The sequence below is a fragment of the Haliotis rufescens genome, unplaced genomic scaffold (genome assembly GCF_023055435.1).
Source record: "Haliotis rufescens isolate VD_foot unplaced genomic scaffold, xgHalRufe1.0.p SCAF_20, whole genome shotgun sequence".
Classification (NCBI taxonomy): Eukaryota; Metazoa; Mollusca; class Gastropoda; order Lepetellida; family Haliotidae; genus Haliotis; species Haliotis rufescens.
The window spans coordinates 1,853,579-1,870,116 of record NW_025963891.1 but is presented as its reverse complement, the minus strand read 5'-3'; positions in this window follow the sequence as shown (position 1 = coordinate 1,870,116).

Below are 16,538 nucleotides of genomic sequence, written 5' to 3'. Positions count from 1 at the left end.
GTCACGGCAGATGCATGCTTGTAAACCGAATAGGACTGTGTGAAGCAAGAATAACGTTGACATTCAAAGCACTGGATTCGGCTTATAGGGTGAATTCAGTTGTCATGGAAACATATTACGTTATTCTTGTTGTTTCTTGTGCCGCGTCGGATCATAAAACGTATACTTGAGACGCAAGCCGTCTTATCTCCCTGAATTCATACCTACATGCTGATTTGAAACGACAGCAAGCTATGAGTTGCAGGATACGCTCACCTTTCGGTGACGGCTTGTACCTCATGTATACGTTATTGACATAGCTTTCATCGTGAACTAAAATACAATAGGGTTCCTCTTAGCTGATATCTAATCAACTTGAGGGTTAAGTACTATACAACTGATATATCAGTTATGATATCAGATATATGAGTTTTCTTTGACAAAGTAGATAAATACTACTGGAAAGACGTTAAGCATCGCTTACTATACTATTTCGTATAAGATGTCCATTAAAAAAATCATGTATTAAGTTTCTGACCAAAGAAATATTTTTGTTAGTAACCTAAGACACGCAATGAGGACACAGATACGACTCTGATATTATCACTGAATACACTCAGCATTCTTGTAGCTACAGTGCACGATCCTCCATCAATAAATTATTAAAGACAGCCGATTTATATGACAATGCATTATGTTATATTGATTAAATCAGTTTTTTTTGTCAAGATGCTTATCGCCGGTGAACATCTGCCGTTATTCCTTTAATTGATCAATATGGATTTTGACACAACATAGTAAACTACTGATCTACTATGAGTGAATGAGATAAAATATTTGATCACGTCGCCAATATTTCAGCCATTTCCCATCGTGATTGTTAATTATCAATATCTACGTTGTTATTTGTGCCACGAGTTGCATTCGCCAAAGCATTACCCCCTGATAAACCGTTGCGTCCTCAGGCGTGCCAGAAACCCATGATCATGGGTTCGAATCCCGGTCCGTCCTAATTATGTTTCCAGGCTTGTCGGAACCAGAGCCATGCTCACCATATGTTCACCAAGGTTGTGAACGTCTACCGTGTGTCACCCGCCACTCGTCACCCGTGCCCCCCGGTAACGATGCGTCATGACGATGCATATTGGACCATATGTTAGTTGCATTGGTTTTACTTGATTCTGCTCACACTCTAACGGACATGGGGCAGTCGGGTAGTCTGGTGGTTAAAGCGTTCGCTCGTCACGCCGAAGACCCGGGTTCGATTCCCGACATGGGTACAATGTGTGAAGCCCATTTCTGGTGTCCCCCGCCGTGATATTGCTGGAATATTGCTAAAAGCGGCGTAAAACCGCACTCACTCACTCACTCTAACGGACATTCGGTGGTGACTTAGGATTGGAATTCCCACTTTATTACAGTTGTGACACTCCTGCTCTGTGTTCCCTGGTGTGCATTAAGATGGTTGGGCTAGCCCAGTAGCCTCAACGTTTTCCCGTTACGTCGAAGGCCCAGGTTCGATTCCCCATACGGGTACAATTTGTGAAACTATTCTTTGGTGTCACCAGCCGTGATATTGCTGTAACATTACTCAAAGCGGCGAAACTCACTCACTCACTCACTCACTCACTCACTCACTCACTCACACATGTTATGGCTGGGATGTTGTTAAAAGCGGCTTCAACCCCGACTCAACTTTTCTAACAAATAATAGCAACAAAATTCATTCCATAATCATAAGAAATATCTGCCAAAAACAGAGTCGATTGTACGACTCCGAATATATGATGAGTATGTGTTTATGACTCACTATCAAATAGTGGTGATACCAGGTATTCGTGCAAAGGTGAGCGTACCCTGCCCTATCAGTGGCACCCGTCACAAACACATGCAAAGGCAAGTAAATTGTGCACCTAAACAAACACGGGAACATATGGTACACGTCTAATAGCAAGACTAAACTTTTACAAACTGATGGCAACATCTTCCAATTTAAATTAGCAATTCTTTTTCTATGTTCAATTTAAATACGGAAAAGCAATTGTACACCTAAAATGGTACCAGTCAAAATAGGGAATTGCATCGGACATCATTTTTGGAAATGTTGCCCACGTGTTTTCCATACAACTTTTTGAAAGCTTTACTGTGGCCTTGGATGTTGTAACATTGATCAAACAAGTATGAGCAAGAGTCGTATGTCGCTCTTTGAAATCTTGGTATAAAGAGCATGTTCGATTGTACCTCAAAAGGTCTGAAATGTAGACACCTTCAGTTCAGTATGAACATGGAACCATTGATGGCAAACCTATTCTCAATGAGCAAACAGAGCGTGCCAGTGACAAGGAAGAGAGATGCACAACTGCTCTCGTTGCCCGTAATGTGATCTGCACACTGCATTGCTTGGGGTAATATACATTTGGCTGCAGTTTGTAATGGGTGGTCAGGTCATCTTCTTTCCTGAAAAAGTAATCTTGAAAAAGGAAACTGAAAAAAGGAATTCTTGTATGATCAATTGAAAGAAAACTCAATAACTCTGGACAAGAATTGATTGTATTTGCTGAAAAGATTACGCAAAGAGTCATTTGTCTCTGAAAGCCCCTCACCCCTTCTCAGTGACCACATGGCCGTGTCCTAATACATTTACAACAAGTCGTCAACATGACTTTGTTATAAGCCCATAACTGAACTACCTAAAAAACGTTGTTTTATCAGGATTCAATTTTGCCCCATTCTTAATGGTCTCCATTATAAGGGAAATTTGACATCTTTTATTACTCTTGCAAGGAATTTTACGATTTCTTTCAATTTTATGCTGTTTTTTTAAACTACGAGTTCACGTGGAGAATCTCTCCACGCTATGATAGTCAATCTCGTCCATACTCCTTGCCAGAAGAACCTGCCACTCACACGAGTATTGTCTGCTTCCGTTGATTCTGTCAAGCTTCTGAAAATAATCGATACAACCCGCAGATGTTCCTTTGGCATGGATGTCCATGAATGTATTTTTTTTATTTTTTTTATTTAGCCCCTTGTTGCCGTCACAAGCCGGCGGTAGCAGCCCGGGGTCACTGCATTCTGGGTTAGGAGATCTGAGATGCGAATGGTCCCCCATCCATTGTCTTGTTCATTAAACTTCAAACATACCGCTTTGCACATCAATCATGCTAATTCCATGGATTTCTGTAATGCAACTACCGAATGTATGATGCAGATCATTTATGATGTGCTTAATGCTGCATCAGAGTGTAGTATCAAACGGATATTATTCATAAAGTCTGGCGAGACGTTTTGGAAATGTAGCAATTTTCGAATTTACTGATCAGGGGAGGTCCTTGAGTCTTTCGGGTTCTGTATAACAAATTGGACTGATGGTGGTTATGTGTGCAGCACCAAAGGTTGTCCTCGGAGGTTCTAAAGACCATCGCATTGTGAAACCCGGATCTATGGCTTTTTAAGTATGGATTCATGACTGTGTATGAGACAGGAAAACCATACAATGTCTGATAGTCTTTCTAAATTCTCCTTCTACGTTGCTGAGATGGCTATATGAGCAAGTTCCGACGAAACATTCAGAGGTACTCTATACAAATTTCCATTCGGTCTGACCAGAAAGAATTACCGGCTCTTTCCCCCTGTAATCTGAGGGTATTCGCACGGTGCTGACGCTGGTGAAAGAAGAGGCCCTGAGAGTGATGAAGAAGACTTTATTAGATTACGTGTTGCATTTGGTCACCATTGAAGAGGAGATTGCCATCTTGCAGCTCATTCAGGGATGCTGATGGAACGCGGGAAGGGCTTGACGCTGGAGGGGGACACGCCATCACCTCACGAACACCATTTCCTGGAGGAGTTCTACCCCTAGCCCTGTCAACAAGCTTCTCACCGTCAGAACATGACCAATTACCCCAGCACAGAAGGGGTTGATTTCATTAGCCCTTGCCACTTTGGGAACGTCCCCTTCCCCACGCCATGCCCACAGCGAGCTTCCTAGCTGGTAATGTCTATCTGGAAGCTCAATTGGAAAAAATGGAACTTCATTTAAAAGCCTTGTCAGTTGTTTTTTTTTAGGTATGGGGTCTGTTTTGTTGATTTCTAGTCAGAGCTGACAGCTCATGAATTAATGTGGATGTTTTTTCTCGGTTTCAGGGATTGAGATTTGGGGGCATGTATTGACGTGACGACACAGCTGACTCGTGATTCACAGACGGGCAGAATTAAGCAAATAGATCACTTAATTCCCTGAAACTCTTAAATACGTTAGATGGACAACTATTTTTCTTTATTGTGTAAAAGTACCATTCCATTGGATGCACTTACAGACCTGAATCAAATGGGATGTGGAGCGTGACGAGTTGTGTTGGATAGGCCTAATGGTATCCATTGTACATGCACTTATTGTGGAACGGAATTTCTCTTAAGCATTACAGTTGCCGGTAATACACAAGTTAAGCATGATCAGAACTGAACTTTTAGATAATACAAAACCTTTTAAAGTTTTTCGTTGTATTTTGCAGTGGAATCTATACCTGGACGACGTTGTATACTAGGACTATAAACTTGTTCTAGATGATGTGGAAGCATTAAGGTCCCTGATGAAGATGGCGACGAGTATTAAGCCTGTACAACGATGCGGGTTATCACGAATATCATTCTGGCGTACTTGTTAAAATTGTATTGACAGGCAGGATTGACATTTTCATTGGATTCCAATTATGTCACATTGCAATAATTGATCCTAGCATCACATTTAGTGGTTACATTTGCCAAACCTCCAGGAAATTATCCTCATCGGAAAGGCAGGCTGTTTATAAACGGTATATGTTTCTACTTTCGTGGCATTTCTCTCAACAATTACGTGATCTGTACTGTTGATGTAGCCCCCCCCCTCAGTGAATAAAAAAACATTAAATTTCTTGATTAATGACCCTCAGCATTGAATTTTCACCTGCAGTCGTCTCTGACGACATCACGATATGGTTACATGTGATACAAGTGATTCTATTTCATGCACGGAACGATTAAATCGAAAGATAAAAAAAATTAAATATTCAATGCACATCCACGGAATCGAACCATGTACCGTCATTGTTTACCTTAGTTACAATCCATGTTAGATTGCATAACAACCTGCGCAAACAATCCAATGATGTGGTATGTTTTACGCATCTGCTTATCTGTCAATCAAGAAAATCGATATATTGTTCACAGGATATGGCGCTCAATGATCGATAACATGATGATTGAAAACATTAAACAGCTGGAATACATTCATGGCTTATTCTGATATGTCTTCTTTTGAAGATATGGTGGTAAACAGATGCGTGTTTACCCATTGCTACGTTTGATCTTACCAAACCAGCGGTTTGCATGATTTCATTGTGGCTTTTCTGGCAGTAAAGTAGAGACAGAAATATCCCAAATTAGCATTACTATTCAATGGTTTACCAGTCGCCAGGAAATGATTATCTAAGCATATCCTCGCCTCGGCATGCAGGACACGCGCATCTTGCTTGTCAATGCTGATTTGTCATCGCGGACTCGGGCTGCATGGATCTTGGCATTAAACACCGAATTGATACTATTCCAAGACGCCATCGTCTCCAAATCAGACGTGTAGAGCCTTGGGGGATATCTTCGCAAATTTTCATTAAAAACAGAGCTAACTTCCTTAACAGTCCATCACGGTGGAGACAAATAAGTCTGTTGTCTAAATTGAAATTTATGATCGATTGGCGCAACAGTTGCAGCATATACGTTTTTATGGCTAATATGTTATTCCAGGCAAGCTTAGCAGATCCCCTTGGTAATTGAAACGACTTTATGTAAGGAATGTGACCGAACCAACTGATTTAGACTTAGTTCAGTCCGGCAGCTGAGCATACAGCCACCATGGTAGAAGCGGTACGAAAAACACATCACCAAATATCGACCTTTTGGCCGTCCCAAATTGCACTGATTTGGATCGAATCTTCTCCAACCTACAAATACGCCTTATTTGCAGGGGTATTACAAAGTTCTTGCCCTGGCTTAAAGTATGTGCGAAGGTCTCGCGATGCTATGAGATTACACGATATTCCGCGAGATAATTTGTACTAGCTCGACATTTTCATTATCTGCCAAACCTCAGTTTTTGTCCCGCTGTCAAGGGGTAGGGGGAAATCTAATTTTCCCCGCGGCTTATTCTGTGCCCGTATCTAGCGTTTTCTCCAGCCATTACACTCTGCCCAATTGCTTCTGTCCCTGGTTTGCTGGCGCTGTACACTAATGGAGGAGGGACTGGTCGTGTGGGCTCTCACACTTGATCTTATTACAATAACAATTACCTTCCTACAAACAAACAAAGCTCGGAATCACGAAAGGGCTTTTGTAACGATGAAGATGCCATATTTACTGATACCAGTTGATAGCCACTTGTATTTATGGAGACTGTATCAGAATGGTATTCTTATCCCAAGTATAAGGAAATAATATTTTATATTATTTCCATAATCCGATTCGATGGCAGAGTATTACCTTTACTGCTGTTCGTTTATGTGTGTGTGTTTTCGTGTGGGTTATCAACAGAACTTTAAATGTCAGTTTATTTAGGGATTGTCAGGATGACATTACGTAGGCTATCATCGTTCATTTGTATCTTCATTAGTTGGAATGTCAATCGCCGCAGCTTGTCATGTTTATGCTGCATGTGTTATCGTGTTTATATGTTGCTTGTTTCTTCGCGTGGGTTGTCATGTTTATGCTGCATGTGTTATCGTGTTTATATGTTGCTTGTTTCTTCGCGTGGGTTGTCATGTGTATGCTGCATGTGTTATCGTGTTTATATGTTGCTTGTTTCTTCACGTGGGTTGTCATGTTTATGCTGCATGTGATATCGTGTTTATATGTTGCTTGTTTCTTCACGTGGGTTGTCTTGTTTATGCTGCATGTGTTATCGTGTTTATATGTTGCTTGTTTCTTCATGTGGGTTGTCATGTTTATGCTGCATGTGTTATCGTGTTTATATGTTGCTTGTTTCTTCACGTGGGTTGTCATGTTTATGCTGCATGTGTTATGGTGTTTATATGTTGCTTGTTTCTTCACGTGGGTTGTCATGTTGATGCTGCATGTGTTATCGTGTTTATATTTTGCTTGTTTCTTCACGTGGGTTGTCATGTTTATGCTGCATGTGATATCGTGTTTATATGTTGCTTGTTTCTTCACGTGGGTTGTCATGTTTATGCTGCATGTGTTATCGTGTTTATATGTTGCTTGTTTCTTCACGTGGGTTGTCATGTTTATGCTGCATGTGTTATCGTGTTTATATGTTGCTTGTTTCTTCATGTGGGTTGTCATGTTTATGCTGCATGTGTTATCGTGTTTATATGTTGCTTGTTTCTTCACGTGGGTTGTCATGTTTATGCTGCATGTGTTATGGTGTTTATATGTTGCTTGTTTCTTCACGTGGGTTGTCATGTTTATGCTGCATGTGTTACCGTGTTTATATGTTGTTTGTTTCTTCACGTGGGTTGTCATGTTTATGCTGCATGTGTTATCGTGTTTATATGTTGCTTGTTTCTTCACGTGAGTTGTCATTTTTACTCTGCATGTGTTATCGTGTTTATTTGTTGCTTGTTTCTTCACCTGGATTGTCATGTTTATTCTGCATGTGTTATCGTGTTTATATGTTGCTTGTTTCTTCACGTGGGTTGTCATGTTTATGCTGAATGTGTTATGTTGCTTGTTCTTTTACGTGGGTTGTCATGTTGATGCTGCATGTGTTATCGTGTTTATATTTTGCTTGTTTCTTCACGTGGGTTGTCATGTTGATGCTGCATGTGTTATCGTGTTTATATTTTGCTTGTTTCTTCACGTGGGTTGTCATGTTTATGCTGCATGTGTTATCGTGTTTATATGTTGCTTGTTTCTTCACGTGGGTTGTCATGTTTATGCTGCATGTGTTATGGTGTTTATATGTTGCTTGTTTCTTCATGTGGGTTGTCATGTTTATACTGCATGTGTTATCGTGTTTATATGTTGCTTGTTTCTTCACGTGGGTTGTCATGTTTATGCTGCATGTGATATCGTGTTTATATGTTGCTTGTTTCTTCATGTGGGTTGTCATGTTTATGTTGCATTTGTGATCGTGTTTATATGTTGCTTGTTTCTTCACGTGGGTTGTCATGTTTATGCTGCATGTGATATCGTGTTTATATGTTGCTTGTTTCTTCATGTGGGTTGTCATGTTTATGTTGCATTTGTGATCGTGTTTATATGTTGCTTGTTTCTTCACGTGGGTTGTCATGTTTATTCTGCATGTGTTATCGTGTTTATATGTTGCTTGTTTCTTCACGTGGGTTGTCATGTTTATGCTGCATGTGATATCGTGTTTATATGTTGCTTGTTTCTTCACGTGGGTTGTCATGTTTATGCTGCATGTGTTATCGTTTTTATATGTTGCTTGTTTCTTCACCTGGGTTGTCATGTTTATGCTGCATGTGTTATGTTGCTTGTTCTTTTACGTGGGTTGTCATGTTGATGCTGCATGTGTTATCGTGTTTATATGTTGCTTGTTTCTTCACGTGGGTTGTCATGTTGATGCTGCATGTGTTATCGTGTTTATATGTTGCTTGTTTCTTCACCTGGATTGTCATGTTTATTCTGCATCTGTTATCGTGTTTATATGTTGCTTGTTTCTTCACCTGGGTTGTCATGTTTATGCTGCATGTGTTATGTTGCTTGTTCTTTTACGTGGGTTGTCATGTTGATGCTGCATGTGTTATCGTGTTTATATTTTGCTTGTTTCTTCACGTGGGTTGTCATGTTTATGCTGCATGTGTTATCGTGTTTATATGTTGCTTGTTTCTTCACGTGGGTTGTCATGTTTATGCTGCATGTGATATCGTGTTTATATGTTGCTTGTTTCTTCACGTTGGTGTCATGTTTATTCTGCATGTGTTATCGTGTTTATATGTTGCTTGTTTCTTCGCGTGGGTTGTCATGTTTATGCTGCATGTGATAACGTGTTTATATGTTGCTTGTTTCTTCACGTGGGTTGTCATGTTTATACTGCATGTGTTATCGTGTTTATATTTTGCTTGTTTCTTCACGTGGGTTGTCATGTTTATGCTGCATGTGTTATCGTGTTTATATGTTGCTTGTTTCTTCACGTGGGTTGTCATGTTTATGTTGCATTTGTGATCGTGTTTATATGTTGCTTGTTTCTTCACGTGGGTTGTCATGTTTATACTGCATGTGATATCGTGTTTATATGTTGCTTGTTTCTTCACGTGGGTTGTCATGTTTATACTGCATGTGTTATCGTTTTTATGTGTTGCTTGTTTCTTCACGTGGGTTGTCATGTATTTTATTGTGTCTTCACATGCGATATTCTGATTACATGTTAAGTGTGTCTTCACTTGGGTTGTCATGTTTATACTGCATGTGTTATCGTGTTTATATGTTGCTTGTTTCTTCGCGTGGGTTGTCATGTTTATTAGTGTATGTGTCTTCACGTGCGATATCTTGATAACATGTTATGTTCGTCTTCACTTGGGTTATCATTTTTTATATGCTATGTTTCTTCACGTAGATGATCATTAAGGTGTATGTTCCTTCACGCGGGTTATAACAGATGTAATGTACTTGTTCTCTACATGTGTTACTATGTTTATATTGTTTGTTTATTTACGTAGGTAATAATTTTGATATTGTATATGTTCATTCATATAGGCTATCTATGGTGGCCGAGAGGGGACATCGCTTTCTCGCTTTCTCGCTCTATCGCTATTAGCCGTAGGTGTTTGTGCGATGAGACCCTTCATTTTAAGAAGAGGTTTTTGAATTGGGTAAATTTTTCTTGAAACTATTATGGTTTCAATTTTGTGTGGATTAAACGTTACTTACAATTTATTCGCCCATATAGATATCCTTTCTTGATCAACATTTAAATTAATCGCTGCTGTGTTAGGATCGTCGACAAAAACATTAAGTGATGTATCGCCTGCAAAGTGATGTATATTACTGTTTATATCATCAACCAGGTCATTTATAAAGATAAAAAATAATAATGGTCCTAGGACCGATCCCTGTGGAATACCTGCCTTGCTAGATTTAAACTGTGATTCTTTACCATTAACAGCCACTTTTTGTATTCTTTTTGATAGATAACTGTCAAACCATTTCAACAATTTTCCTCGAATTCCACATGAAGATAATTTATAACGTAATCCTTTATGCCAAACTTTATCAAAGGCTTTGCTAATGTCACAAAACACTGCCCTTGCTTCTTTTCCATTGTCTAGAGCCTTTGAAATAAAATTATACAGATCTAATAATTGGTAGCTCGTGGAATCGCCTGGTATAAAGCCTGACTGGAGATTGCTCATAATACTGTTGTCTTTGAAGAAGTTAAACACATGTTTATGGATACATTTTTCAAATACTTTTGCCAAGCAACTTGTTAGTGCGATTTGTCTATAATTACTGCATTCATTTACATTTTCTTGTTTTGTGAATTGGCAATACAGATGCTAATTTCCATTTTGATGGAAAAACAGAATATTTAAGTGACATGGTAAAGATTAATGATGACGGGAAGGATACACATTTAGCAGAAACTTTAATAAGTTTGTTATTTATACCGTCAGGTTCGGATGCCTTGGTGGTATCAACTGAAAGTAAAACATCTTAAATTTCCCCTGCAGTGAGGACAATATGGTCCAACGTGTTAGAACACTCAGTACTTACAGCTGGCAATGTTTTTGACGGGAATTCGACTTCGACTCTACAAAGATATGAACTATAGGCCTATGGCCTTTCAGTATTTCTGTAATAAAGATTGATTGATTGAATCTTGCTTATTTACTTCACTACAAGAAAATACGCAAACTAAACGAGATAGCATTATGTCACATATCTATCTACTACAAGATGTTAAAAAATCGTATTATAAGAGGCAAAATAGCGGTGAGAGTTACAGCATGGATCTCTCAATATCAGCAAAAACCGTTTTAATGTGTGTCTCTCTTCTTGGGATGTCAACATCACTTCGTGTGTCTCTCTTCTTGGGATGTCAACATCACTTCGTGTGTCTCTCTACTTGAGTGTGTCTCACTTGTTGTATCTCACTACAAGGGTTGCCATCTTGTTATGTTTCTCGTATGAAGGTTCTCATCTTCACCTTTTGTATCACATTTAATCATCAAGTTGATCGTTTAGACATGATCCACTCTCGGAGACTGAAGTAAGCATTGAATTTTTATGAGAAGGTTGGAAGGCATCTGAATCCATGTTTACCGACGGCGAAACTGTGGACAATGGAGAAATTGAGATACCGTGGCCTAGTATTGTTGTATCTGCTGTTAATGTAAACCTACTGCTGTCTCCTCTGTTAATGTAAACCTACTGCTGTCTCCTCTGTTAATGTAAACCTACTGCTGTCTCCTCTGTTAATGTAAACATACTGCTGTCTCCACTGTTAATGTAGGCCTACTGCTGTCTCCTCTGTTAATGTAGGCCTACTGCTGTCTCCTCTGTTAATGTAAACCTACTGCTGTCTCCTCTGTTAATGTAAACATACTGCTGTCTCCACTGTTAATGTAGGCCTACTGCTGTCTCCTCTGTTAATGTAGGCCTACTGCTGTCTCCTCTGTTAATGTAAACCTACTGCTGTCTCCTCTGTTAATGTAGACCTACTGCTGTCTCCTCTGTTAATGTAGGCCTACTGCTGTCTCCTCTGTTAATGTAAACCTACTGCTGTCTCCTCTGTTAATGTAAACCTACTGCTGTCTCCTCTGTTAATGTAAACCTACTGCTGTCTCCTCTGTTAATGTAAACCTACTGCTGTCTCCTCTGTTAATGTAAACCTACTGCTGTCTCCTCTGTTAATGTAGGCCTACTGCTGTCTCCTCTGTTAATGTAGGCCTACTGCTTTCTCCTCTGGTAATGTAGACCTGTTGCTGTCTCCTCTGTTAATGTAGGCTTACTGCTGTCTCCTCTGTTGATGTAGACCTGCTGCTGTCTCCTCTGTTAATGTAGACCTACTGCTGTCTCCTCTGTTAATGTAGACCTACTGCTATCTCCACTGTTAATGTAGGCCTTGTGCTTTCTCCTCTGTTAATGTATGCCTACTGCTTGCTCCACTGTTAATGTAGGCCTCCTGGTTTCTCCAGTGTTAATGTAGGCCTACTGCTGGCCCCACTGTTAATGAAGGCCTCGTGGTTTCTCCACTGTTAATGTAGGCCTACTGCTGTCTCCTCTGTTAATGTAAACCTACTGCTGTCTCCTCTGTTAATGTAAACATACTGCTGTCTCCACTGTTAATGTAGGCCTACTGCTGTCTCCTCTGTTAATGTAGGCCTACTGCTGTCTCCTCTGTTAATGTAAACCTACTGCTGTCTCCTCTGTTAATGTAGACCTACTGCTGTCTCCTCTGTTAATGTAGGCCTACTGCTGTCTCCTCTGTTAATGTAAACCTACTGCTGTCTCCTCTGTTAATGTAAACCTACTGCTGTCTCCTCTGTTAATGTAAACCTACTGCTGTCTCCTCTGTTAATGTAAACCTACTGCTGTCTCCTCTGTTAATGTAAACCTACTGCTGTCTCCTCTGTTAATGTAGGCCTACTGCTGTCTCCTCTGTTAATGTAGGCCTACTGCTTTCTCCTCTGGTAATGTAGACCTGTTGCTGTCTCCTCTGTTAATGTAGGCTTACTGCTGTCTCCTCTGTTGATGTAGACCTGCTGCTGTCTCCTCTGTTAATGTAGACCTACTGCTGTCTCCTCTGTTAATGTAGACCTACTGCTATCTCCACTGTTAATGTAGGCCTTGTGCTTTCTCCTCTGTTAATGTATGCCTACTGCTTGCTCCACTGTTAATGTAGGCCTCCTGGTTTCTCCAGTGTTAATGTAGGCCTACTGCTGGCCCCACTGTTAATGAAGGCCTCGTGGTTTCTCCACTGTTAATGTAGGCCTACTGCTGGCTACACTGTTAATGTAGGCCTCCTGGTTTCTCCACTGTTAATGTAGGCCTACTGCTTGCCCTACTTTTAATGTAGGCCTCGTGGTTTCTCCAGTGTTAATGTAGGCCTACTGTTGGCTCCACTGTTTATTAGGGTGGATCCTTGTTTTGTCAGAACACAATAGTTATTTCCTGAAACCTACTTTCTTTATTAATAATCTGACTGTAACGCTAGACAGAAGAGGAAGTGCGTTGTGTTTGTTTCTTAAGACATAACCTGTGTCTATATCTTCACCTTTGTTTTTCACCCTTTTCAAGCAAACTATTTCAGTTTTGAATATACGCCTATTGAATTCCCATTTCAAATCTATATATTGATAAATGTTATCTTTTTTTTCTCATACAATGTGGGAATAGAAATTCCAAATAGAAAATAGAGGGACGTTTGGGAGTATATGCTAACTCCTTTTTCGGGTGAATGAACGAGTAAGCATATACTCTGAATCATTATATTCCCCATATTAAAGAAGCTAAATTCGCTCTCTTGTGTCTATCACTTCTAAATGCCATTCAAATATAGTCATTATATATTTACGGTTAATTCACTGTACAACACGCGACTGTAAATTCATTTGTAGAAGTGACTGCGGTTTTCTCCGTATACACCAGCTACTTCACGCTGACCTGGAACTAACCAGACCACCATCGACCTGGAGGCGGGAGCAGCGTCCTCGGGGTACACGTGATCAGCCGGAGCTAAACAACTTGGGCCGTGTTCCACCACACCATCTATTAGCCCTACGTCTATGCCAACTATGGGACTTACACCAGTTGTGGTACCAAGATCGCTTTGTGGAATGATACCCAGATCACCATTTTAGGGGTTACTTGGGGCCTATTGTTCCATTGAATGTTGGGGTTTGTTTGAGAGTGCCGTTCTAGTGCCGTTCTAGTGCCGATCACAACCATCCCTTCGTGTATCAGTTCTACGCAGGAAAGAAACATTTCGCGATTATTATGCACAACCTGAAGCATTTTGATGTTTTGTATATAAGAAACATGGAACTAACTAGCATCGTCTCAAACAACAATAAATGTCTACTGCGGTATTTACATCCTGAATCTGGAATTACAATAGTTCAAGTTCCTGGCAGAGAGCTATGACCGTGGATTCAATGCCAGATGCCCTCTTATTATGTTTCCATGTTTGTCAGGACCATACCGGTGCTCGTGGGTTTCCCCAAAGTGGTAAACATCTAGGACTATATCACTTCTGGTTTTCCTATCACATCAAGCTGACATGCCGTGATATAGACAACCAGGGTCGAATTATTTCGTCATTCGAATGAAGAAAGACGAATTATTTCGTCATTCTTCATCCAACTTACAACATTAAAAACATTCGAATGGCGAAAGATGAATGACGAATTGGAGCTCTTAGAGCGTACCGAGTACCCTTTGTCCCCTGAAAGTCGTTAGATCCAACAAAATAAGGGATAGATGATGACACGTATTTATTTTTACTGTATCCCGACACTTTGGAACGTGCTCGTGCTATCAATCACTGTTTCGCCTGTTCCAAAACCGGTCATTTTCAAGATTGAATGATACTGACTGTGGCCTAAAAACAGCATTCACTCACACATTAACTGAAACGTTACTGGTTTAGGAGTCATGTTTAGAGCGGGGACACCAAAGTCTGCCTGTCTGCTCAAACTCCACTTTCCACTCGTTTGATGTGAACATTAAACTATCGTGTTTCATTTTATGTTCTTCCAAACATCAATCAGGATTTTTTTCTTTCTGTCACAAAACACAGTAATTTCACACTGCACGTATGCCGAGCGTATTATATCTTAGAGTTGTGTTTACATTTATTGCGCCATCACTCCACAGGATCTGCTAAAGAGGCACCGCGAGACAGTATATATCCACGAGGCAGACAACTAAATCACCGGGTGCTTGCACACACGCTACGTAACAATACTACAACAAATGTTACAGGGGCATAGCCGACCAAGACGTCATAATAAATCACCAGTGTTTCCACAGAAAGAATACTAATTGTGTATCTATATGTCAAATATGTAGACATTATGTATCGTTCTGTTCAATGAATCCAGCCTTCATGATCATATGTCTAGAAGATGTCGGGTCGATGTGTTTACCGCCGCGGGGGAACCGTCGTCAACGTTGACGTGAAGACGTTGAGGTTTTGTTGCAGACGCTGCCGAAGTCGTACTGCTACTGGCAGTCCGGCAGGGCTAACTGATGACTTAACTGTGTAATGGACGAGCTGACATTTACAAATGACTGCCTTGCACGATACTGTGTGTACGTTGTTAGATGGCTGCTACGCTACATGTACCCTTAAGGGGTTCTGGGGCTCTGGGGTTCTGGTACATACAAACACACCTGGTGTGATTGACATATACACTGTCTGTGGAATGGTTCTGTGGAGTCTCTGAGAGAGTGTATTCTTGCAGAGGAAGTGAATGTTGTGCTTAAGGGTCTGATTATTTAATGTTACGGGGAAGTGTGTGTGTGTGTGTGTGTGTGTGTGTGTGTGTGTGTGTGTGTGTGTGTGTGTGTGTGTGTGTGTGTGTGTGTGTGCGTGTGCGTGGCCTGATGTGAGTTTAATATAGAAAATATTTCCCTTTTTGGAATTTCCAATCTGATGCGCAGTAATGCATTCTGAGAAGACAGTGACCGTAGATATAGTGTAATAGCATGATTGAGCGTTTGCCACAAGTCCATGTGTATAGGGAATCTAGTGGTGATATAATGTAGTATTTATGTAGTTATTTGAGAATCGGAAAATGTTAAGTCCCAAATACAATTAAACGTTGCTTTAAGATTTCATGTATTGCTTCAACGATGCCTTGTGGTGCTTCAAGATACCTCGCAGCGCTTCAAGACACCACACAGTACTTCAAGACACCACGTAGTCCTTCAAGACACTACTCGGTGCTTCAAGACACCACGCAGCACTTCTAGATACAACGCAGTGCTTCTAGAAACCATGATGAACTTCAAGGACCCCCCCCCCCCCCCCCAGTACTTCAAGAAACCACGCAGTACTTCAAGACACAACACAGTACTTCGAGATACCACACAGTGCTTCAAGACACCACGCAGTACTTCAAGACAAAACACAGTACTTCAAGATACCACACAGAGCTTCAAGATGCCACACAGTGCTTCAAGATACCACACAGTGCTTCAAGATACCACACAGTGCTTCAAGATACCACACAGTGCTTCAAAATACCACCCAGTGCTTCAAGATACCACACAGTGCTTCAAGATGCCTTATACTACGTCAGGGTAGGACAGAGCCCAACATAACATTGTTCGACAGAAAAGGTAACCGTTTCTCTGGACTGTTTACCTCATTGTGACAACGTAAACCTCTTATTCTACGCTCAATGCAAGAACCCCAACTTAATTCGTTCATTCTTTTAGTTGGAGTAGACATACACACATCTTGTGTCCAAGTCCTCTGATACACATGGGGGCTGTATTGTATGGTTAACACACAACCATCTACTCCATTTGTATTAGCATATCTACAGGATAACCGCGGCCTCCCGAGACTGATTGGTAGGGACTGACGGGACAAAGAT